General features: G+C 34.0%; 1 long non-coding RNA gene across 1 annotated transcript in view; it reads right to left on the reverse strand.

The window, feature by feature from the left end:
• LOC131802794 (uncharacterized) overlaps positions 1–25770 on the reverse strand; it is a 76655-nt gene that overhangs the window by 1682 nt on the left and 49203 nt on the right. The window lies entirely within an intron of this gene.

The following is a 25770-nucleotide window of genomic DNA, read 5'->3' on the forward strand; positions in this document are numbered from 1 at the left end:
TCACTATTGTCCCTTCACCCAATATCTAATTTAGTACTTTTCGTACAATTATGGTACACATTTGCAAAAACAACTCCAAATCTCAGTCTCACATACCAGGAGAGACCTCAATATTAAATTTCCGAATTTTATCTCCATAAATCTCAATTCCAAATACGAACTGAGATCTCAGTATTAAATTTTGGGATTCCACCCTATCCATTCACTCAATAGCAAATATAGTACCATTTAGTACTTTTCGTACAATTATAGTACACATTTCTAAAATCACCTCTATATCTTAATTATAAAGACCAACAGTGACATCCAAACCAAATTTCTGCTCTATTCTTTCACCCAATACAAAATTTAGTACAATTTAGTACTTTTAGAACATACAGACAACCTTAGTATCTCAACCTTAATATCTAATTAATATCTAATATAATATCCAGATACCAACATAGACATCAATATCAAATTCAGGGATTGTGGCTCTATCCCTTCACCTGAACCCAAATTTAGTACTAATTAGTGATTTTCGTACAATTATGGTATCAATTTCCGAAACCATCTCCATTACTTATTTCCAGATAGCAGCAGAGACCTTTATTATCAAATTTCTGAATTCGATCTCTATCCCTTTAACCAAGATCAAATGTAGCACAATTAAGTACACTTCGTACTATTATAGTACACATTTCCAAAACAACCTCCATACCCCAATCGCATATACCAGCAGAGACCTCAATGTTAAATTTCGGGATTCCAGATCTATCCCTTCATCCAATATCAAATTTAGTACAATTTAGTACTTTTCGTACAATTATAGTATAAAATTCCAAAATCACCTCCATAAATCAAGTCTACACATGAACAGCGATCCTGATACCAAATTTCAGATTTCAAGCACTATCCACCTTCATATCTCAATTCCAGATACCAACACAGACCTCAATATCAAATTTTGGGATTCCAGCTCTATCCCTTCACTCAATGCCCAATTTAATACCATTTAGTACCTTTCGTACAAATATAGGACGCAATTAACAAATCACCTCCATATCTCATCCTCAGATATCAACAGTGACCTTAATATCAAACTTCAGAATTTTAGCTCTTTAATTTCCGCCATTACCAAATATAATGCCAAATTTTGTATTATTTAGTACCTTTAGTACAATTATGGTACACATTTGCAAACCCACTTCTATATGTCAAGGTTAGATATGAACAGTGACCCTAATACCAAAATTCCGATTTTAAGCACTATATGTTCACCCAATTCCAAATGGTACCAAATGCAGTACTATTTAGTACTATTCGTGCACATGTAGTACATATTTCCAAAACCAGCTCCATATCTAAGTTGCAGATACTAATAGACACCACACTATCAAATTTCGGGATTCTAGTTCTAGATCTTCACCCAATACCAAATTCAGTGCCATTTAGTACTTTCCGTACAATTATGGTAGACGTTTCCAAAACAACCTCAAAATCTCAATTCGAGATATCACCAGAAATTCCAGCCATATCCCTTCGTTCAACACCAAATTTAGTACCATTTGGTACTTCTCGTATAGGTATAGGACATATTTACAAACCACACAAACCACCAAATCTCCAAATATGAATTTTAAGAATTATATCATTAGCCCTTCAAGCAAGACCAAATTTGGAACCATTTAGTACTTTTCGTACTTTTATAGTTCAGATTTCGAAAACCAGCTCCATATCTTAGTTGCAGATGCTAACAGACCCGCCAATGCCAAATTTCAGGATTCCACTTCTATGTCTTCTCTTAATTCCAAATTCAGTACAATTCAGTACTTTACGTACAATTAAAGTGCACATTTCCGAAACCACCTCCATATGTCCAGATTACACATGAACTGCAACCCTAATACCAACTTAAAGATTTTATGCACTATCTGCTCACCCAATATCAAATTGTACCAAAGATAGTACTATTTGGTACTTTTTCTACACCTGCAGCACATACTTCCAAAACCTCCTCCTCTTTATCACAAACCTACCACCAACAAGGACCCCAGTACAAAAATTTCAAAATCCCAGCTTCATCCATTCACCCTAAACCAAACTGTCCCAAATTTAGTACCAATTGCAATTCGCACTTTTAGTACCCATTTCCAAAATCACCTTCATATACCAAACATATTTTTCCAACCTTCATTCTCATGTCAAATTTCAAGTTTTTAGCTCTGTTCGTTCACAATGATACCAAATGGTACTATTTTAGAAATTTAGTACCATTTTACAAATTGTCGTACCTTTTTAGTAAGAAATACCAAATTTCAAGTTATTAGCTCTATCCGTTCACAATGATACCAAATGGTACTATTTTAGAAATTTAGTACCATTTTACAAATTGTCGTACCTTTTTAGTAAGAAATACCAAATTTCAAGTTATTAGCTCTATCCGTTCACAATGATACCAAATTGTACTATTTTAGAAATTTAGCAACCTTTTTACAAATTTACGTAGCCTTTTTTTACGAAATACAAAAAAGCCAATCTTATCACACGTTTGGGCACATCAAGCCGGCACTTACAACCGGATAGACTAGAGAATAAGTCGAGATGACCAAGACAACCTGTATATTATAGAGCAGAATTGTTAAGACCAAATGCCCTCCATCCGGCTGGCTTTAGCACCACTATTGCATGAATTTCGACAGATATTTTAACTTAAGTTTTATGGCCCCTTCTACAAATCTCAAGTAAAATCATTCTTTTTGATTTCTCATATTAACGACCATGGCTCTTATGACACTGCAGAATATTCCTTTTAGAACGCATATATACTACTCTGATGGTTCTTCAAAAAATAAATCTCTTTAAAAAATCCATATTAAACGCTTTACCAAGGCACCACATGCTGTTGTTGTCAAATTCCTCTAAAATTGAATCTTTACAGGTAAGATATTTCCACTTCCACTTGTCGACATAAATTACAAATTCCAACACTTTATCAGTCAGTTATGCTCGCATACATACACCGTCACATACACCATACCTTATGCAACTTTGCGACATCATAACACTTCGCATCCTTTTTACATTTCACATCGTGTTTTTTTTGAACTAGTGTCATATGTGAGCATAAAAGTTTCCTATTCCATTAGAAAACTTTGCTTTATGGCCATAACAAAGCAAATTCCTCCACCTCCTCTCTACAAATGAACCGACATAACGAAGTCAAAAAGGATTAAATATAGATATTTCTATTTTTTCCGCTTTAGAAAATATACCGATAAAAATCTTTAATTTCTTTAAAACGAAATGCAAAGGGGTGCGGGTGAGAATATGGAAGTGATAGTTATATGTATGTGAGTGTGCAGATTATTTGGAATGCGTCCAAGAATGAAAATTCGTGCGAAAAAAACCGACAACACATTCTTGGCCGTGTAAACGCATATAATATTGGAATTATTTGCTGTTATATGTTCAACATTTATTATTTTCAATTTCCCCTGCAACTGACATTTATTTTCACACCACTGCAGTTGTATGCATTGGAGTGATGCTAATGTGTCGCATAAGCGTCGATGTGTACTGGCAAAAACGAACCAATAATTGAACATAATTTCGAATAAGACGGAAAAATATGAATGAAAATTACTATAAATAATTGGATGTTATCGATGGATTTTCGATATTTTTCTAAGAAAATATTAACACTAATGAGTTTTAATAAAAGAAACCTTGTTTTTTCGTAGAAAATATTGTTATCGAAAATATAAAACAATATTTTGTTATTGACAATGTTTTTTTACAGAAAATCTATAGACAATTTTGTGATAAATATATAGAAAATATTATTATCAATAACAATTTCAATAGAAAATATTGATATCGATAATATTTTTTATAGGAAATATAACTATCGATAATATTTTCTATGGAAAATATTGTTACCGATAATATTTTAAAAAAAAAAATTGTTATCGATAATATTTTTTAAAGAAAAATTGTTATCGATAATATTTTCTAAAGAAAAATTGTTATCGATAATATTTTCTAAAGAAAAATTGTTATCGACAATATTTTCTATAGCAAATATTGTTATCGATACTATTTTCTAAAGAAAATATTTTTATCGACAATATTTTCTAAAGAAGTTATTGTCTAAAGAAAATGTTGTTATCGACAATATTTTCTAAAGAATATATTGTTATCGAAAATGTTTTCTAAAGAAAATATTGTTATCGACAATATTTTTAATAGAAAATTTTGTAGCAGACAATTTCTTATAGGAAATATTGTTATCGACAATATTTTCTATAGAAAATGCTGTTATCGAAAATATTTTCTATAGAAAATCTTGTTATCGAAAATATTTTCTATTGAAAATATTGTTATCGATAATATTTTCTATGGCAAATATTGTTATCGATAATATTGTCTATGGCAATTATTGTTATCGACAATATTTTCTAAAGAAAATATTGTTATCGACAATATTTTTCAAAGAAAATATTTTTATCGACAATATTTACTACAGATAATATTGTTATCGTTAATTTGTATGAAAAATTTTATTACCTATATTTTTTTATATAGTAAACATTGTTATCGAAAATATTTTCGATAGAAAATATTGTTATCGACAATATTTTCAATAGAAAATCTTGATATCGACAACATTTTCTATAGAAAATCTTGTTATCGACAATATTTTTCACTATATTCTATAGAAAATCATGTTATCGAACAATATTTTCTATAGAAAGTCTTGTTATCGATAATATTTCCTATAGAAAATGCTGTTATCGATAATATTTTCTATAGAAAATGTTGTTATCGATAATATTTTCTATAGAAAATGTTGTTATCGATAATATTTTCTATAGAAAATGTTGTTATCGACAATATTTTCTAACGAAAATATTGTTATCGACAATATTTTCTAAAGAAAATATTGATATCGACAATATTTTCTAAAGAAAATATTGTTATCGACAATATTTTCTAAAGAAAATATTGTTATCGACAATATTTTTAATAGAAAATTTTGTTATCGACAATATTTTTAATAGAAAATTTTGTTACAGACAATTTTTTCTATAGGAAATCTTGTTATCGACATTATTTTCTATAGGAAATCTTGTTATCGATATTATGTTCTATATATATCTATAAAATCTTGTTATCGACAATTTTTTCTATAGAAAACATTGTTATTATAATATTTTCTATAAGTCATATTGTTATTGAAAATATTTTCTAAAGAAAATATTGCTATCTACAATATTTTCTAAAGAAAATATTGTTATCTACAATATTTTCTAAAGAGAGACAATTTATGTTATCGATAATTTTTTCTATAGAAATTCTTGTAATATTTTCCATAGAAAACCTTGTTATATATAATATTTTGCACTGCAAATCTTGTTATCGAAAATATTGAAAATCTTGTTGTCGGCAATATTTTCTACAGAAAATCTTGTTATCGACACTATATTCTATATAAAATCATGTTATCGAACAATATTTTCTATAGAAAGTCTTGTTATCGATAATATTTCTATAGAAAATCTTGTTATCGAAAATTTTGAAAATCTTGTTGTCGGCAATATTTTCTACAGAAAATCTTGTTATCGACACTATATTCTATAGAAAATCATGTTATCGAACAATATTTTCTATAAAAAGTCTTGTTATCGATAATATTTTCTATAGAAAATGTTGTTATCGACAATATTTTTTAAAGAAAATATGGTTATCGACAATATTTTCAAAAGAAAATATGGTTATCGACAATATTTTCTAAAGAAAATATTGTTATCGACAATATTTTCTAAAGAAAATATTGTTATCGACAATATTTTCTAAAGAAAATATTGTTATCGACAATATTTTCTAAAGAAAATATTGTTATCGACATTATTTTCTAAAGAAAATATTGTTATCGACAATATTTTCTAAAGAAAATATTGTTATCGACAATATTTTCTAAAGAAAATATTGTTATCGACAATATTTTCTATTTTCTATCGACAATATTTTCTAAAGAAAATATTGTTATCGACAATATTTTCTAAAGAAAATATGGTTATCGACAATATTTTTTAAAGAAAATATGGTTATCGACAATATTTTCAAAAGAAAATATGGTTATCGACAATATTTTCTAAAGAAAATATTGTTATCGACAATATTTTCTAAAGAAAATATTGTTATCGACAATATTTTCTAAAGAAAATATTGTTATCGACAATATTTTCTAAAGAAAATATTGTTATCGACATTATTTTCTAAAGAAAATATTGTTATCGACAATATTTTCTAAAGAAAATATTGTTATCGACAATATTTTCTAAAGAAAATATTGTTATCGACAATATTTTCTAAAGAAAATATTGTTATCGACAATATTTTCTAAAGAAAATATTGTTATCGACAATATTTTCTAAAGAAAATATTGTTATCGACAATATTTTCTAAAGAAAATATTGTTGTCGACAATATTTTCTAAAGAAAATATTGTTATCGACAATATTTTCTAAAGAAAATATTGTTATCGACAATATTTTCTAAAGAAAATATTGTTATCGACAAAATTTTCTAACGAAATTTTTTTTCGACAATATTTTCTAAAGAAAATATTGTTATCTAAAGAAAATATTATTATCGACAATATTTACTATGGAAAATATTCTTATCGACAATATTTACTATGGAAATATTGTTATCTATAATATTTTCTATAAAAAATATTGTTATCGACAATATTTTCTATAACGAAATATTATCAAAAATATTTTCTATATAAAACATTGTTATCGATAATATTTTTTATAGAAAATCTTATTATCGACAATATTATTATCAATATTTTTATTGTCTTATCGCCAGAACACTGTGCACGTATGAAGGATATTACAACAATGTAACTCTGTGTAATTGCCGTTAAAACTGAATGTGGTGGGTGGCTAAACGATATCTGCATTTTAATTGCTACTATCGACATGGATGTTACAAAAATTAAACGACCACGTCAGCCTTTTACCAGGATTCAATTAAAAAACGCAAGGATGTTAAACATTTTTTTTTTTTGCCGAGGTAAACAAAATTGCTGCCAGGCACATGTCAATATTTTCGATAATATTTAAAACCGGAGAGTAATAATGTAGCTGATTTGACCCACATATATTTTGATAAGATTAACAAAACTTGATTAAGTAGTAGAAGGACTTATTTAGTTTTCTATTTTAGGTTTTGATGACAGAGATACAGCTGCTGAATCTTACAAAAAATTTCCCTATCGAAGAGAAAATATTGTCTGACCAATTAATTCCTATATTTTGCAATTAAACACGTTCCTGTCACAAAAAAAACCAAAATCATGCTCCTAAATTAACTAAGGCCAGGACGGGCAAACAATTGCCAATCCCTGGAAGCCTTAATACCCGAAAAGTTTATTATTTTATTTGTGAAATATTGAATTGCTCCAGTGCATATAAATTATAAAACAATAAACATAAAATCCCCCCAAAAAGCAGGTGAACTGCCTTCACCTTTTTTGGTTAATTTTGCGGTAAAAATACGTGACAGAATATAGACCACACGCACAATATTGATATGAAAGTATATATTTTAAGTAGGCCGATAAATACGAAGGCAGTTAAATTTTATTTTCCCTCTACCAAATGAAAAGAGAGGAATCAAAAAGAGGGTAATTTTCAAATATTCCTTTTAAAAATCCCACAAAAAATTATTTTATTTCAATTTTATTATTTTTTCTTTAATTTATTTATAAACACTCACATTCGTTGGCCTGGCTCGATTATCAATTGGCCCCGATAAGAGGATTGTCATAAATGACAAATCACCCGAAAAAAGTCCATTGGCAAAGAAACGCCACCCAGCCAACTTAAATGACTTTGAAATTAAAAACAAATCTTTGCACTGTACCTGCTCTTGAAGAAGTAGTCCATTTCCCTGATAATATTGAACTCACAAAAAAAAATCAATATGTTTGTCTATGCCTCAAAGACAGATAATCGAACACTATTATTATTATTATTACTGTCAAAGGGGGGCTGGGGGGTAAGAGAATTTTTTTTAAATACTATCACAACAAAAACTGTCTGGCTTCTTAATATCTGCAAATAAATGAGTAGTTTTATAACATTTCGGTAATTACATATTTTATTCAAGAAGATAAATTGCCATGGAAAATTGCGGTCGTAGGAAGATGTTGTGCGGAAAATTTTGTTGATAACATAATTTTAGAGTAAGAAAGAAAGAGAGAATTTTTCTGGTGACGTCTTGGGTTAAAAGTTTTCCTCTGGAAAATGTTACCGATATCAAGATTTTCCAGAATATTGTCGATAAAATGACAATAATTTTCATAGCTGAATTTTTACGGAGAAGATGTATTTCTATATTTGCTATAGAATATACTAAAAACCAGAAAAGAAAATCTTAAAGTCGGGCGGAGCCTACTTTATGTTACCCTACACCACTTTACTAATTTAGTAGAGCTCCACATAACAATTAAAAGTTTTTATGGGAGAATGCAATCATACACGCTATGATTATAATTATAATTTAAAGTTCAAAGGACTAAATATGCCGAAGCATTTGTATCTTTTAAATTCGGACTTATATTGCCCATTTGGTGCACAATTAATTTGAAATCGGACGAAGTTATATATGGGAGCTATATCCAAATCTGAACCGATTTCGATAAAATTAAGGAAATGTATTTCTGAGCTGTATTTGATATATTTCCCCAAATATTGTTGTTACGGAGTGCATATTACGGCTGTGGAGGACAAAAATAACAAATCGGATGAACAATATTTATGGGAGTTATAGCTATATCTGAACCGATTTCAATCAAATTTGGCATACTTATTTTCAGGCCTAATATGGTTGTATGTGCAAAATTCCATACTATTCGAGATGATATTACACGTTTGGTGGACAATAAAAGGCAAATCGGACGAAGATATATATTGGAGCTTTATCTAAATTTTGACCGATTATCTCCAATTTCAATTGGGTTCGTCCTTGGGCCAAACAAATGATTTGTGCAAAATTTCATCTGGATCGGGTAATAAATGCGAACTGTACTTTGTTTACAAAAATTCATGGGCAGACGGACGGACGGACAGATGGGCGGACATGCATAAATCGACTCAGAATGTGATTCTATGCAGATCATCAAAAGGAACTGTGGGTCTATCTCGTTTCCTTTTGTCTGTTACAAACAAATGCACAAAGACATAATACCCTGACCACCTAGTGGTGAAGGGTATAAACAGTATCGGTCGGTTTTGCCGACAGATGTATACTTCTGATGTATGACTTCTGTTATTAATTTTCAAACGATTGAACCTCTATGGAGAAGGGGTTCGTAGATATATAGAATCTTCACAACACATCTTGTGTTAGCAAAGATCTTTGTGTGTGTGAAATTTTAAGAGAGTTGGATGCTTATTTCCTTTTCTTTTTCTTTGATGATTTGTTGAGAAATGGTCCGATCTCTACCATCTTTATAACAGATCTTGTGTTGATGGTAATATTGAGATGTACATTGTCTGGAATGGAATCGGATGTTTACTTCGCTTTTTATGAACTTCATGGATTTTCAAAATTTTGAGCATTTGTGGAGGAGGTACCAGAAGGAGCGTCTAGACTAAGCACTAACACAAATATTAGAATTTACAAAGTTAGAGCAAAATCGGATTATCGTTTCTCTTTTTGCGCAAAAAAATATATATTTTTTGAAAATTTCGACCAAATTTAACACCAGGCCTTGGATTAATATAAAGATAGGGATATGTGAAATTTTAAGACAATCGGACTCTTACATCATATTTTATGACAGTTGTAATTATTCAAAATTTTGACCCTTTGTGGAGGTACATAATGGAGTGCACCGATATTGTCCATTTTTGCAGCTGACGTAGAACTGACGCAGATATTAGGATTTGCAAAGTTGGAGCAATATCGGATTATTGCTTCTCTTTCTGTGCAGAAAAAAATTTTTGTTTGTTTTTTTTTTTTAAATTTCGACCTTTTAGGGTACCAGAAGGAGTGGACCGATGTATTCCATCTTATTGGGATGTGTGTAATTTGAAGAAAATCGTACTCTTACATCATATTTTATGACAGTTGTAATTATTCAAAATTTTGACCCTTTGTGGGGTCACCGATATTTGAGTGGACCGATATTGCCCATTTTCACACCTGACCTAGCACTAAGGCAAATATTAGGATATGCAAAATTAGAGCAAAATTAGATTATTTCTTCCTTTTCTGTGCAAAAGACATATTTTTTGAAAATTTCGACCTTTTGTGGGGGAGGTACCAGAAAGGGTGGACCGATATATTCCATCTTAACATCAGACCTTGGATTAATGTAAATATTGGGATGTGTGAAATTTGAAGACAATCGGACTTTTACATCACATTTTATGAGAGTTGTAATTATTCACAATTTTGACCTTTTGTGGGGGAGGTACTCGAGGGTGTGGACCGATATTTTCCATTTTCACACCTGACCTAGCACTGACGCAAATATTAGGATTTACAAAGTTGGAGCAAAATCGGATTATCGTTTCTCTTGTTGTAAAAAAAATATATATTTTTTTGCAAATTTCGACAATTTGTGGGGTAGGTACCAGAAGGAGTGGACCGATATCTTCCATCTCAACACGAGACCTTGGGTTAATATAAATATTGGGATGTGTGGAATTTGAAGACAATCGGATTCTTATATCACATTTTATAAGGGTTATAATTATTCAAAATGTTTACCCTTTGTGGGGGAGGCACTTGATGGAGTGGAACGATATTATCCATTTTTGCAGCTGACGTAGAACTGAAGCAAATATTAGGATTTGCAAAGTTGGAGCAATATCGGATTATCCTTTCTCTTTCTGTGCAGAAAATGTTTTTTTTTTTTTGCAAATTTCGACCATTTGTGGGGTAGGTACCAGAAGGTGTGGACCGATGTATTCCACCTTAGTACCAGAGCTTGGGCTAATGAAAATATTGGGATGTGTGTAATTTGAAGAATATCGTACTCTTACATCATATTTTATGAGAGTTGTAATTATTCAAAATTTTGACCCTTTGTGGAGGTACTTGATGGAGTGGACCGATATTGTCCATTTTCACTCCTGACCTAGCACGCAAATATTAGGGTATGCAAAATTAGAGCAAAATTAGATTATTTCTTCCCTTTCTATGCAGAAAAAAAACATATTTTTTGAAAATTTCGACCTTTTTTTGGGGAGGTACCAGAAGGAGCGGACTGATATATTCCGTCTTACTGCCAGATCTTGGGTTAATATAAATATTGGGATGTGTGAAATTTGAAGACAATCGGACTCTTACATGTATTTTATGAGAGTTGTAATTATTCAAAATTTGTGGGGGAGGTACTCGATGGGGTGGACCGATATTATCCATTTTCACACCTGACCTAGCACTAAGGCAAATATTAGGATTCGCAAAGTTAGAGCAAAATTGGATTATCGTTTCTTTTTCTGTGCAGAAAATAGTTTGTTTTTGGCAAAGTTCGACCATTTGTGGGGGAGGTACCAGAAGGAGTGGACCGATGTATTCCATCCTGGTACCAATCGGACTCTTACATCACATTTTATGAGAGTTGTAATTATTCGAAATTTTGATCATTTGTGGGGGAGGTACTTTATGGAGTGGACCGATTTTTTCCATTTTCACACATGACCTAGCACTGACGCAAATATTGAAAAATGAGTTCGGGGTAAAGCCATTGAAATTCCAAAAAAGTGCAAGAACTTACACCGCAACAGGAAGAAAATAGACTCAAAAGAGATAAAGAGTTACCTAAAGTGGTCAACTTCCGAATTTGGGGTTTTCCGATGAGAAAACATTCGTTGTCCAGCAATTTGTCAACAAACAAAATGTTCGTGTTTACTTGCCAAAGAGGTCAGCTGAAAATGTGCTCCATCGGTTGGCTGGCCACCAGAACTCAAGCGCCGGTCATGGTGATGGTGAGGGCCACCATCACAGCCGACGGTTGCTCTCCGCTCGTATTAATCGACCGTGCCGAATATTATATTAATCAGCACTTGCACCCAAGAATGGTTACAAAATGAGGTTCCTCGCTTCATTTCCAGCGCACAATGTTCACCAAAATCTCCGGATATCACTCCTTTGGACTTGTGTCTGGAGGATTTTGGAAAGCAAGGTTGGCAGTAAAAAATGCCAAAGTGTCGATCACCTCAAGCAAGCGCTTCGCCGGGAATGGGCCAAAATACCGCAGAGCAAGATTCGGGTAGCGTGTGACGGTTTCATTGGCCATAATTCGTGCCAAAGGTGACCAATTCGAAAAATTTAAATTATTCTAAAATTTCATACTATTTCCGACATTTTTTGCCTTCCTTCAATAAAATTTAAAACAAATGTAGGAATTATGGAATTTTACTTTGTTGCAGTTTTTGTACCCTCCACCGTCTGTCCGTCTATCCGTCTGTGAAAATCACTCTAGCTTCCAAAGGAAATGAAGTAGGTTGATAATATTTTACTCAAATGTATATTATATCTGCATGACTTTTGGTATTGAAAATGAGCCATGTAGGTCCACGTTTTGGTATAGACCCCATATAACGGTACCACCCGATATTCGGTATTTTGATGATTTTAGCGACTTTATTTACCAGAATAGTTTCAAATCCCACATTTGAAGTTCGTAATAGATACTACAGCATAAAACAAAAAAAGGGTCATGTAGGTCCACGTTTTCGTATGGGGGCTATAACGGTACCACCCGATATTGGGTATTTTGATGATTTTAGAGACATTATTTACCGGAACTATTTCAAATTTGGTATTTGAATTTCGTAATGAATGTGCAGGTCCACGTTTTATAACCCCCATGGTACCTCCCTATATTCGGTATTTTGATGATTTTAGCTATATTAAAAACAGATTTTTTTGCAAGTTTCGCATTTGAATATTGTAATAGCTTGTGACAAAAGTTGCCTATGCAGGTCCACGTCGTCGTATAGACCCTAATATACGGCTTAATTCGGTATTTTTAAGATTTTAACAGAATTTTTAACGGATTTTATTTATTTATTGATTTTTTTTTTTAAAATTGCCAAATTTGTGCCAAATGGTGGAGAGTATTCAAAGTTTAGCCCGGCTGGACTTACAGTTTTTTTACTTGTTTTATAGTAGGAAGTTCTACTAAATTAGCATAGTGGTGTAGGGTATCAAATAGTCGGCCCACCCGACTTTTGAATTTTCCTTACTGTTTTTTTATCATTATTGTGTTTATGATGCTATACAAGAAAGGTGGGAAAGGAAATAGTAAAAAATAAGGAAAGTATATAAGGAAAATACTTTCCTTATTTTTTACTCCTTCAATTCCCACCTTTCTTGTATCGCATCATAAACACAATATTTCTATGATATACTTTAACTTTTTACTGTCGTTCACACTTGAGTTGAGAACAATGACATGTTTATTGGCAGCAGCTGATGGACATTATTTGTTAAGTTTTTCTTTTTTTTATTCATTTCCACCCTTTAACCTTCGTCTACATCGTTGGAAGAATCTAAATTAAATGTCATTCAAAACGGGGAAACAACAGAGATAAAATCCTTTTTTCAAATATTTTCCCCTTTTGGTTTTCATCGAAGCTCTGTGGGTTTGTATTGGAAAATCTGTCTGGTCCTGCCATCCACCACACAGTGTAAAGGCGATGATGTGGAATAAAAAAATATTTGACAAAAAAAAAAAAAAAAAAAAAAAAAAAAAAAAACACAATCCCCAAACCCAAACTGAATATATTAAACTAAACAAGTAAAAAAGCTATAAGTTCGGCTGGGACGAACTTTGAATACCCTCCGCCATTTGGTACAAATTTGGCAATCTTCAAAAAATAAAATCAGTTAAAAATTCTGTTAAAATCTTAAAAATACCGAAAGTAGCTCTATATTAAGGTCTATACGACGACGTGAACCTCCATAGGCATCTTTTGTCATAAGCTTTGACAATATTCAAATGCGAAACTTAAAAAAAATCAGTTTATAATGTTGCTAAAATCATCAAAATACCAAATATAGGGAGGTAACATGTGGGTAATAAAACGGGGACCTGCACAGACAATTTTCTGCCATAGGCTATAATATCCATTACGAACTTCAAATACCAAATTTGAAAAAATTCCGGCAAATAATGTCGCTTCAATCATCAAAATACCGAAAATCGGGAGGTACCGTTATATGGGGGCTATACGAAGACGTGGTCTTGCACAGACAATCTACTGTCATAGACTGTAGTATCCATTACGAACTTCAAATGCGAAATTTGTAACATTTCCGGTAGATAATGTAGCTAAAATTATGAAAATACCGAATATAGGGGGGTACCGTTATATGGGGACTATACGAAGACATGGACCTGCACAGACAATCTTCTGTCATAGGCTCTAGTATCCATTACGAACTTCAAATAGCAAATTTGAAATAGTTTCGGTAAATTATGTCGCTAAAATTATGAAAATACCGAATATCGGGGGGTACCGTTATATGGGGGCTATAAGAAGACGTGGACCTGCACAGACAATCTTCTTTCATAGGCTGTAGCATTCATTACAAACTTCAAATGCGAAATTTAAAACAGTTCCGGTAAATAATGTCACTAAAATAATCAAAATACCGAATATTGGGAGGTACCGTTATGTTGGGGCTATACGAAGACGTGGACCTACATGGCCCATTTTCAATACCAAAAGTCCTGCAGACATAATACACATTTGAGTGAAATTTTATCAACCTACTTCATTTTGTTCGGAAGCTAGAGTGATTTCCACAGACGGATAGACGGAAGGACAGTGCTAAATCGAATTTATATACTTTGTGGGGTCTAAACTGTATATTTCGAGGTGTAACAAACGAAATGACAACATTAATATACCACCATACCATGGTGGAGGGTATGAAATCATGTAATAATGGGTGGCCAAGTATGGTTGCCGGTAGAGGTGGTGGTGGTGGTGTTGTTGTTGCTGCCAATATTGCTGGTGCCAGCCAAGTCGTTCAACATTCATTTTTGGCCATAATAGTAATAACAACAACAGCAACAATGACGTTGATAACAGTAATGATGGTGATAATTGTGACACTGGACACCAAAGCCATTGCTGTCCATATGAGAAACCAGAATTAATTGAGGAAAACAATCATCCGAGTGGGGTAAACCACGCAGAACTCAGCAATGGAAATTTTTTGGGCAAGAAGAAAAGAAAAAAGTAAAAAAAAACTGTTGAAATCATTTTATTTGTGTGGCTTAATAAAACGCGTCGATTCTGTTATTTTGGCAGTAAATGACCCGAAAATAAAATCTGTTTTAATGATGGTCTCCCCCAAAAAAAGGGCAGTTGATATTATTTGAAATTTAAAGACTAAATTGAATCAAAGTTTTGCCATTTTTCACTTTGCCCTTTGGCCATAGATCCAATGAGTTTTTTTTAATTGAATTTTTGGTAATTCTGTAACACGTGCTTAACAAGTGGAGCGGAGTTTTTGGGGATATTTGGGTGTTTGCTCGCATGGTTAAAGCAAAATATTGAATTAAAGGAAAATGAATTTGAATCTTTAGAAATTTTTTTTTTTTTTTTTTTTTTTTTTTACTTTTTTAAGGGGATTATTGGAGATCATGGAAAAACTCAGACATTGTAACGCCGGATAATATCAAAAATTAATAAATCTTTGTAAAAATCCACTAGACCCGTTTCTATGCAGTAGGAACTCAAAATATCAAATTCTGGTGAAAATATATGAAAACCAGTAAGAGAGGTTAAAAGTCGGGCGGGACCTACTATATGACACCCTAAACCACTATGCCTATATAGTAGAGTTTCCGCAAAAGTTTGTATTGGGCATTTATGTGAAGTAGATCATATCAACTATGAACCCTATTTTGATGCGTATCATGGCTTTAGATTAGTCACAATTAACTATATCCAACTCTGAATCGACTTTCAACCACTTTGACGGAGGTTTTTGTACCTCTAGTACCAAACAACATTGCTGTACAGTGCATGATATGACTTCGATAAAAATTATATTTAAAACAAGTAAGCAAAGGCTATAGTCGTGCGGGCCCGACTATGTGATACCCTACAACACTTCAATATGCTAGAAGCCCCCTTATGTCCAAATCCAAATTACAGAAGATATCGCTTTTGAAATAATGTCACGTAACCCGCTGTCCTAAACTCTAACTTCATGGGAGATTTCATCCCCTTTGGTTTCAATTTGTGACCTTTATAACGGCTGCAAAATCAGGAATATTTTTAGTTGTTGGTCCATTTCAACCCCCAAATATATTGCGGTCATCCTTAAAACCAATAGGCCTAGCCCTTTTGAGCCTAACCCTGCACTTATGAAAATTTTCATGAGGATTGGACGATAATTGCAATCTGTATATAATAACCCCAACCAGTGTTTTAAGCTGAAAAAATATTACAAAATGTACACTCCAATATTATAAATCAAATTGAAAAAATCGCATGCGATAAAAAATATGAAAAATAAAAAATGTCACAAAACACTACAAAATCTATATTAACATCACAACTGGTATTTTTTATGCGATTTTTTTTAGATTTTATGCTTTTATGCCAAGAGGGCATTCTGAATTGGCAAAATTTGTCAAAATCGGTCCGGCCATTCTTGAGATATAAGCATTCTAGCTAACATCCCCTTCCTTTGTATATACACATTGTATATATTTCGCTATATATATCCGATATATTTACTATCGGCATCGACGTAACGGTCAGAAGTGACCCGTTCGTCTATTTGTGATTTCGTCGGGATTAAAAATATTCGCGGTTTAATGGAAAATTCGACTTTTTTTTAACACAAATGTTATGGTCTATTTCACCCACTAAATATTACCCGATGACCATAAAAATTGGAAGGCTTCGGCACAGCCCTAAGCTCTAGCCCCATGCTAACTTCCGCTTTGATTGGTCTATAATTGCGACTTGTAGAGCAACTGCAAAATCAGGAAATTTTTCAGTTTTTGGTCCATTTCAACCTAACCCTAAATATTATGCGATCATCTCCAAAAGAAATAGGGTTCTATTCTGACCTTAACCCCACCTACATTTTAAATTTCGTAAAGATCGGGCCATAATTGCGACCTGTAGAGTGATTACAAATTAACATGGACAGACGGACGGACGGACGGACATACATAGCTAGATCGACTCAGCTCGGCGAGCTAGGAAGATCCATATATACTTTCCTATGTGGGAAATCAATATTTCGTGGTGTTACATAATTTTTGGCCCAATCAAACTTATAATACCCCAACACATAGTGTTGTAGGATATAAAACATTAAGTTCGGCCGGGCCAAACTTTTAGTACCCTCCACCTTAGGCTAAAGGAAACATTAGAGCCCATTATGACCCACATATACCAATTTTTAGACATATTCATGGGAAAATGTGCCAAAAATCATCAAAATACCGAATATCGGGAAATACGGCTATATGGAGCTATACAAAAACGTGGACCTATACATACAGTGTTTCGCCAAAAGAGCTAGAACCCATTATGACCTACAAATACCAACTTTCAGACAAATCCTTTAAAAAAGTGGAAAAATTAACAAATTACCGAATATCGGGAGGTACCCTAGAGCTAGAACCCATTATGACCTACAAATACCAACTTTTAGACAAATCCGTGAAAAAATGGGGCAAAAATTATCATATTACCGAATATCGGGAGGTATCGTTATATGGGGGCTATACAAAAACGTGGACCTATAATTACAATAATTCGCCACACGAACTGGGACCCATTATGACCTACAACTACAAATTTTCAGAGAAATTCGTGAAAAAATGCGTCAAAAATCATCAAAATACCGAAAATCGGGAGGTACCGTTATATGGGGACTATACCAAAACGTGGACCGATATATCTCATTTTCAATACCAACCATCCTAGACACAATACAAATTGCTCTGCTAAATTTTGGCGCTCTATGTCAAATAATGTGGGCTGTATCGTGACTTCAACAGACAGACGGACATCGTTAAATCGACTTAGAATTTTATGCTGATTTTGAATATATATACTTTATGGGGTCTACGGCGAATATTTGAGGATGTTACAAACGGAATGACAAAGTTAATATACCCTCGTTTCCAAGGTGGAGGGTATAAAAATATTTATTGGACCAATATATATACCGGACCAAGTTTCACGAAATGAAAAAATTCGGTTAAATATGAAAAAATCTATCCAATTTGCGCTGATAACCGTAAAATCGAAGGTATATAAAAATCTGAACCGATCTCGATAAAATTTGGCAGAGGTATTTTCGATTTTTATGTAATGTCCGGTATCAAATATCGTTGTTGTGGGGTGCATAGTACGCATGTGAGGGACTTAAGCCCCCCAAATCGGATGCAACATATATATCGGAGCTATAGCTATTTCTGAACCAATTTTCTCCAAAATTTGAAGTACTTTCTACTGGGCTGAATTCTGTCGGAAGTGCCAAAATTCAGTCCAATTGGGCTGATATTAGCCATTTGGTGTACAATAAACCTGAAATCGGATAAAGTTGGGAGCTATATCAAATCTAAACCGATCTTCACAAAAGTGTAGGCACTTATTTCTGAGCTGTATCTGATACCAAAGATCATTGTTGTGGAGTACATAGTACACATGTGAGGGACTTAAAACCTCAAAAAAGAAGAAATAAATATAGCTATATCTTATCCGATTTTCTCCAAATTTTATTAACTTGCTGCTAGACTAAATTCAGTGGAATGCACCGATATACAGGTCATTTGGACATATACAGGGTGAGATAAAAAAAACTGCAACAAAGTCAAACGCCTAATTTTTATTTTTTTTAATTTTATTGAATGAAAGCAAAAAATGTCGGAAATAGCATCAAATTTTAGAATAATTTTAGATTTGTGCGAATTGGTCACCTTTGGCACGACTTATGGCCTTCAAATGGCCAATGAAACCGTCACAAGCTGCCCGAATGTTGCTCTGAGGTATTCTGGTCCATTCCCGGCGAAGCGTTTGCTTGAGGTGATCGACACTTTGGTATTATTGAGTGCCAGCCTTGCTTTCCAAAATACTCCAGACACAAAATAGTCCAACGGATTGGTATCCGGAGATTTTGGTGGTCATTGTGCGCTGGAAATGAAGCGAGGAACCTCATTTTGTAACCATTCTTGGGTGGCGCGTGCTGAGTGCCATGGTGCTGAGTCCTGTTGGAATGTCCAAGGTCTGCGGCCAAAATGTTTGCGTGCCCAAGGCTTTAATAAACCCTCTAGAATATTTTCCCAATAATATTCGGCATTTATTCTGATGCCACGGTCGAGTAAAACGAGCGGAAAGCGACCATCGGCTGTTATGGCGGCCAACCGAAGGTGCATATTTTCAACTGACCTCTTTGGCAAGTAAACACGATCATTTTGTTTGCTTAGAAAAAGCTGGAAAACGAATGTTTTCTCATCGGATAAAGTCAAATTCGGCAGTTCACTACTTTCGAAGCAAGCGAAGCAACTCTTAAGCTCTTTTGAGTCTATTTTCTTTCTGTTGCGGTGTAAGTTCTTGAACTTTTTGGAATTTCAATGGCTTTACCTCAAGCTCATTTTTCAATACTTGCCGAATGGAATATTGCGATATGTTCAGCTTACGAGCTACGAGCCATTTTTCGGCCAATGGGCCGGGATTTCGATCAAGTCGCCTTTACATTTCGAACCATTTCTGCTGATGTTGCTGTTTTCTTCCGTCCAATTCCTTGACGTCGTGCTACGCTACGAGTATCACGGTAACAAGCGATGTACGAGACACAATTTTAATCCTTCTGGCATTGTCTTTTAGAATTTCTAATAATTCTAATATACCACTTGTTGTTTTTTATTTAAATTTATGCATGAATTGTTTTTCGATTTTCTTTAGTGATTTAAAAAAAAATTCATTTATTCAGTTTTTTTTTTTTTGTCAATATCTATGGTAAAATGTCCATGTTTTTGGAAAACAATAAATTGTAAGTGTGTGGTTGTTGTTGGTGCTGTTGTGGTTTTATGTATATTTGTTAATATTTGTACTTGTGTTTACACGAAAAGCTTACAGAGATATGAAGTGTTTGTCGAAGTGGATTTGTTGTAAAAAGTATTGGGGTAGGAAAAATAATAGATGTGTTTTTTCGACCATTAAAATTTATACTTTCATGGGAAAGACAAAAATTGAGGGTTTCATGGTACACTTCCAGGGGGATTTTGTTAAAATATGAGATATCCTTTGGATTTGCCATCATTTGTCCTTCTCTAAGAAATATATATTTTTTGAAAAAAGGAGCTAATAGAAAGCAAGGACAGTTCATTGGTTGTGAATATAGATATCCCACAATCGAACTTTATTTACCTAGCCCCTCCCTTTTAGGTCTACAGATAACACTCCCTGCCCTATATAACTGTTTCTTTTAATACCCTCCACCATACTATGGAGGGTATATTCATTTTGTCATTCCGTTTGTAACTCATCGAAATAATGATCTTAGACCCAACAAAATATATATATATATTCTTGATCAGCGTAAAGACGATAAAAGACGATCTAAGACGATTTAGTCATGTCCGTCTGTCTGTCTGTCTGTCTGTCTGTTTGTCTGTTTGTCTGCCGTCTGTCCGTCCGTCTGTCTGTCCGTCTGTCTGTTATAATCACGCTATCTTTCAAACGAATTGAGATAGAAGGCTAAAATTTTGCACAAATGTTTATTTTGCCAGTAGGCAGGTTAAGTTCGCAAATGGACCATGTTGGTCCACGTTTTCATATAGCCCTCATATAACGGTATCTCCCGATATTCGGTATTTTGATGATTTTAGCGACATTATTTGCCGGAATTGTTCCAAATTTAGTATTTGAAGTTCGAAATGGATACTACAGCCTGAGACAGAAAATTGTCTATGCAGGTCCACGTCTTCGTATAGCCCCCATATAACGGTACGTCAATATATTCGGTATGTTGATGATTTTAGCGACATTATTTGCCGGAATTGTTCCAAATTTAGTATTTGAAGTTCGAAAAGGATGCTACAGCCTATGCCAGAAAATTGTCTGTGCAGGTCCACGTCTTCGTATTGCCCCATATAACGGTACCTCCCAATATTCGGTAGTTTGATGATTTTAGCGTCATTATTCACCGTAGTAGTTTCAAATTACGTATTTAGAGTTCGTAATGGGTACTACAATTTGTGACAGAAAATTGCCTATCCAAGTCCAGGTCTTCGTATAGGCCCCATATATCAGTACCTCCTTATATTCGGTATTTTGACGATTTTAGCTGCAATACTCACCGAAATTGTTTGAGATGTCGTACTTGAAGTTCGTAATGGAAGCTACAGTCTGTGAACGAAAATTGTCTATGCAGGTCCAGGTCTTCGTATAGCTCTTATATAACAGTACCTCCCTATGTACGGTATTTTGAAGATTCTGGCTACATTATTCACCGTTTATTTCAAGTTTCGAATTTGAATATGGTAATGGCTTGTGACAAACAATGCCTATGCAGGTCACGTCGTACAGGCCCTAATATAACGGCTATATTCGGTATTTTTAAAATGTTCACAGAATTTTTGGCGAATGTTATTTTTTACGAAAATTTTCAAATTCGTTCTAAATTGTGTAGGGTATTCAAAGTTCGGCCCGGCCGAACTTACTGCTTTTTTACTTGATAGTAATTATAATTTGTTCATAAATTCAATTGTTTGATTATTTTCTCTTTCGAATTGTGTTTATAACGAAGTAAGGAAATTTCAATTTTAAAACCCACCCAATAATTTCCAATTACATTTGAGTTTCGCTTGTTTACATAGATTTACAAAATAGCTGCCAGCAGCCAGCCTCTGCTACTGTCGAATTTTCTAGTTACAACTAAATAAATAGTTTGTGTGGTTACAACTTTACAACCACTACTACTACTACTGGCTGCCTGGATACTTTGCGGCAATTTATCTCAAAAATTGGGTAAACAAAAATAATTGAAGTAAGAGATTTGCCTAACAACCACTTCTAAAGATACAGAGAATGTAACTATGCAGAAACTATCTCAACGCAAGGCACATGTGAGAAAGGTCGGAATTAAATTTTTATAAAATGTAATTGGAAAATGAAGTTAAATTTTGGGCTTAAAAGTTTTGGCGAACTTTTTGCTTTTAGATTTTAAAGAAAAAGTTGTAAAAAATTTGTTTTTTAATGTGAATCAACCGGTTGGTGTTAAATTTACTTATGCACGTATGTGCGAGGTCTACATTTTTATAACCTCTACCATAGTATGGAGGGTATATAATGTCTGTCATTCTGTTTGTAGCACCTCGAAATATACATTTTAGACCCCACAAAGTATGTATATATTCCTGATCAGCATAAAATTCTATGTCGATTTAGCGATGTCCGTTCGTCTGTGGAAATCACTCTAGCTTCCGAACGAATTGAAGTAGATTGATAAAATTTTACTCAAATGTATATTATGTCTGCAGGAGTTTTGGTGTTAAAAATGGGACATGAAGGTCCACGTTTTGGTATAGCCCCCATATAACGGTACCTCCCGATATTCGGTATTTTGATGATTTTAGCGACATTATTCACCGTTTTTTTAAGTTTCACATTTGACTATTTTAATGGCTTATGACAAAAGTTACCTATGCTGATCCATGTCGTCGTATAGACTCTAATGTAACAAATGCATTCGGTGTTTTTAAGATTTTAACAGAATTTTTAACTGATTTTTTTTTTTGTTATTTGAGAATTGCCAAATTCGTTCCAAATGGTGGAGGGTATTCAAAGTTCGGCCCGGCCGAACTTACAGCTTATTTTTTGTCTAATTTAAATATTGAGATTATTTATCATAAAAAATGGTTGCTAACAATTTTCACCTCTAGATGGCCCCCTTCGCATAGAAATAGTTATCTGACCAATAGATGGCGCATACAGGTAGCTGGCTCTTATAGAGATTGTTTGCTAACTTAGACATAGGTAGTTTGTCCATAAACCGATATTAGTCTAGTTGGTGCAAATTTTATTACAGGATCTGCTTATCGCTAGCACGCATATATAAAAATGTACAAGGGTTACTACAAGCATTCTTCAGCATGATGGGAGGTACACTTTTTATGCGTTCAAACAATTGCCGAAACTTTTTTTCTACTCCGACTGAGACATTTCCAAAATATGCAAAAATTTGTAAACGCTCCCACAGCATCTCCTGGCCACGAAAATCATTGACCCCATTATTTCTAAATTGGTGTGTGGGTATAAGAAGAAGTGGTTGGGCACCATTTCAGGGCTGCAGAGCGTATGATCACCAATTTCACATTTGGCCGTTATACCCTCAGCCACATGGCTACAGAGGCCAAAACGTGCCTGGCTGAAAAAACGGTTTAACATTATAGGTCTCTTTGAACCAACTCCCTTTCACCGCATTAAGAATCGATCGAAAGAGTATCTGTTCGTCTGTCTGGCTGGCTAGTGCGCACGATATTTTTCTAAGGGAGTATCTGATTTGATTCGAACTTGGCACATCGTAATATTATTGTTAAACTTAGATCGAGTTCGGAGGTGGGCAATATCGATCAACTCCTTCTTGTACCTCCCACACAAAATGTCAACATTTTCAAGGAAAAAAATTTACTGCGCACAAAAAGAGAACGGATAATCCACTCACACAATATTTTTATTAACCCAAGGTCTGGTGTGAAGATGGAATATATCGATTCACTCCTTCTGGTACCTCCCCCACAAAGTGTCAAAATTTTGAGTATCCATGAAGATCATAAAACATGAAATGAACATCGGATTAAAGATCTGTTATAAAGATGGTAGAGATCAGATCATTTCTTCTGGTACCTTTCCCACAAAGGGTTAATGAAAATAATCATAAAACCCGAAATAAGCATCCGGTTCTCTTCAAATTACACACATCACAATATTTTTTTTCACCCAAGGTCTGGTGTGAAAATAGCATATATCGGCCCACTCCTTCTTTTACCTCCCCGACAAAGGATCAAAATTTTGAATATATGCATGAAGCTAATAAAACGCGAAGTTAACATCGAATTTCACTCAGAATTGGTACATCTTGTAAAGATGTTAGATATCGGTCCACAATTTTGAATTTCCATGAATCTCATAAAATGCGAAATAAGCATCCGATTCCATTCAGATTCCATTCCATAATCTATCAGCAAAATATCTGTTATAAATATGGTATAGATCGGACCATTTCTTCTGGTACCTTTCCCACATAGGGTTCAAGATTTTGAAAAGCAAAACGCTTAAAGAAAGCGAAATAAGCATCCAACTCACTTCAAATTTCAGACATACAAATATTTTTCCTAACACAAGATCTGTTCTGAAGATGATATATATCTGCGAACCCCTTCTGGTACCTCACCCACAAAGGGTCACAATTTTCATAAATTCTGTCTGTCATAACTTGTGAAATAAGTCATCGATTTTTTACATCTTGCTATATCTAAATGCAGGTTGAGATGAAAAAAATGCAACCAACTGTCAACCTGCTGTCATTTCTAAGCCACTCGTCCGACAACTGTTAAAATTACCCCAGTGACAGCTCATTATATTGTTTACAAGCGTACAAAAGCATTTTGTTGAGAATTTTCCAGAAGAAAGTTATTCGTGATGAAATTCAAGCGTGATAGAGATGTGACTTCTTTATATTTGGCTGGAAAACCACAGGTGGCTATCGTTAGAGCACTCCAGCATTTAAATATGAATAAATATTTTGAGTTTCGCACCATGGCTCGTGACCGTGATACTGGTAGCGTAGCACGACGTCAAGGAAGTGTACGGAAGAAAACAGCAACATCAGCAGAAATGGTTCGAAAAGTAAAGAAGTGAATTGATCGAAACCTGCCTTGCAGTGGCCGAAAAATGGCTCGCGAGCTAAACATATCGCAATATTCCATTCCGCAAATATTGAAAGCCATGGAAATTCCAAAAAGTGCAAGAACTTTCAGCGCAACATAGAGAAAATAGACTCAAAAGAGCTTAAGAGTTGCCTCGTTTGGCCGAAAGTGGTGAACTGCCGATTTTGGTTTTCTCCGTCTCCGATGAGAAAACCTTCGTTGTCCAGCAGTTTGTAAAAAAACAAAATGATCGTGTTACTTGCCAAGGAGGTCAGCAAAAAATGTGCACCTTCGGTTGGCCGGCCACCAGAACTCAAGCGACGGACATGGTGAGGGTGTGGGCCGCCATAACAGCCGATGGTCGCTCTTCGCTCGTATTAATCAACCGTGACATCAGAATAAATGCCGTAAATTATGGCAAAAATATTCTGGAGGGTGTATTAAAGCATTGGGCACGCAAACATTTTGGCCGCAGACCTTAGGCATTCCAACAGCACTCAGCACGCGTCACCCAAGAATGAGGTTCCTCGCTTCATTTCTAGCGCACAATGGCCACCAAAATCTTTGGATAACAATCCGTTGGACTATTGTGCCTAGAGTATTTTGGAAAGCAAGGTTGGCATTAAAAAATACCAAGATGACGATCACCTCAAGCAAGCGCTTCACCGGGAATGGGCCAAAATACCGCAGAGCAACATTCGGGCAGCGTGTGACGGTTTCATTGGCCGTTTGAAGGCCATAATTCGTGCCAAGGGTGATCAATTCGAACAAATCTAAACTTATTCTAAAATTTGATGCTATTTCTGACATTTTTGCTTTCATTTACTATAATTAAA

The sequence above is a fragment of the Musca domestica genome, unplaced genomic scaffold, assembly GCF_030504385.1.
Source record: "Musca domestica strain aabys unplaced genomic scaffold, Musca_domestica.polishedcontigs.V.1.1 24, whole genome shotgun sequence".
NCBI lineage: Eukaryota > Metazoa > Arthropoda > Insecta > Diptera > Muscidae > Musca > Musca domestica.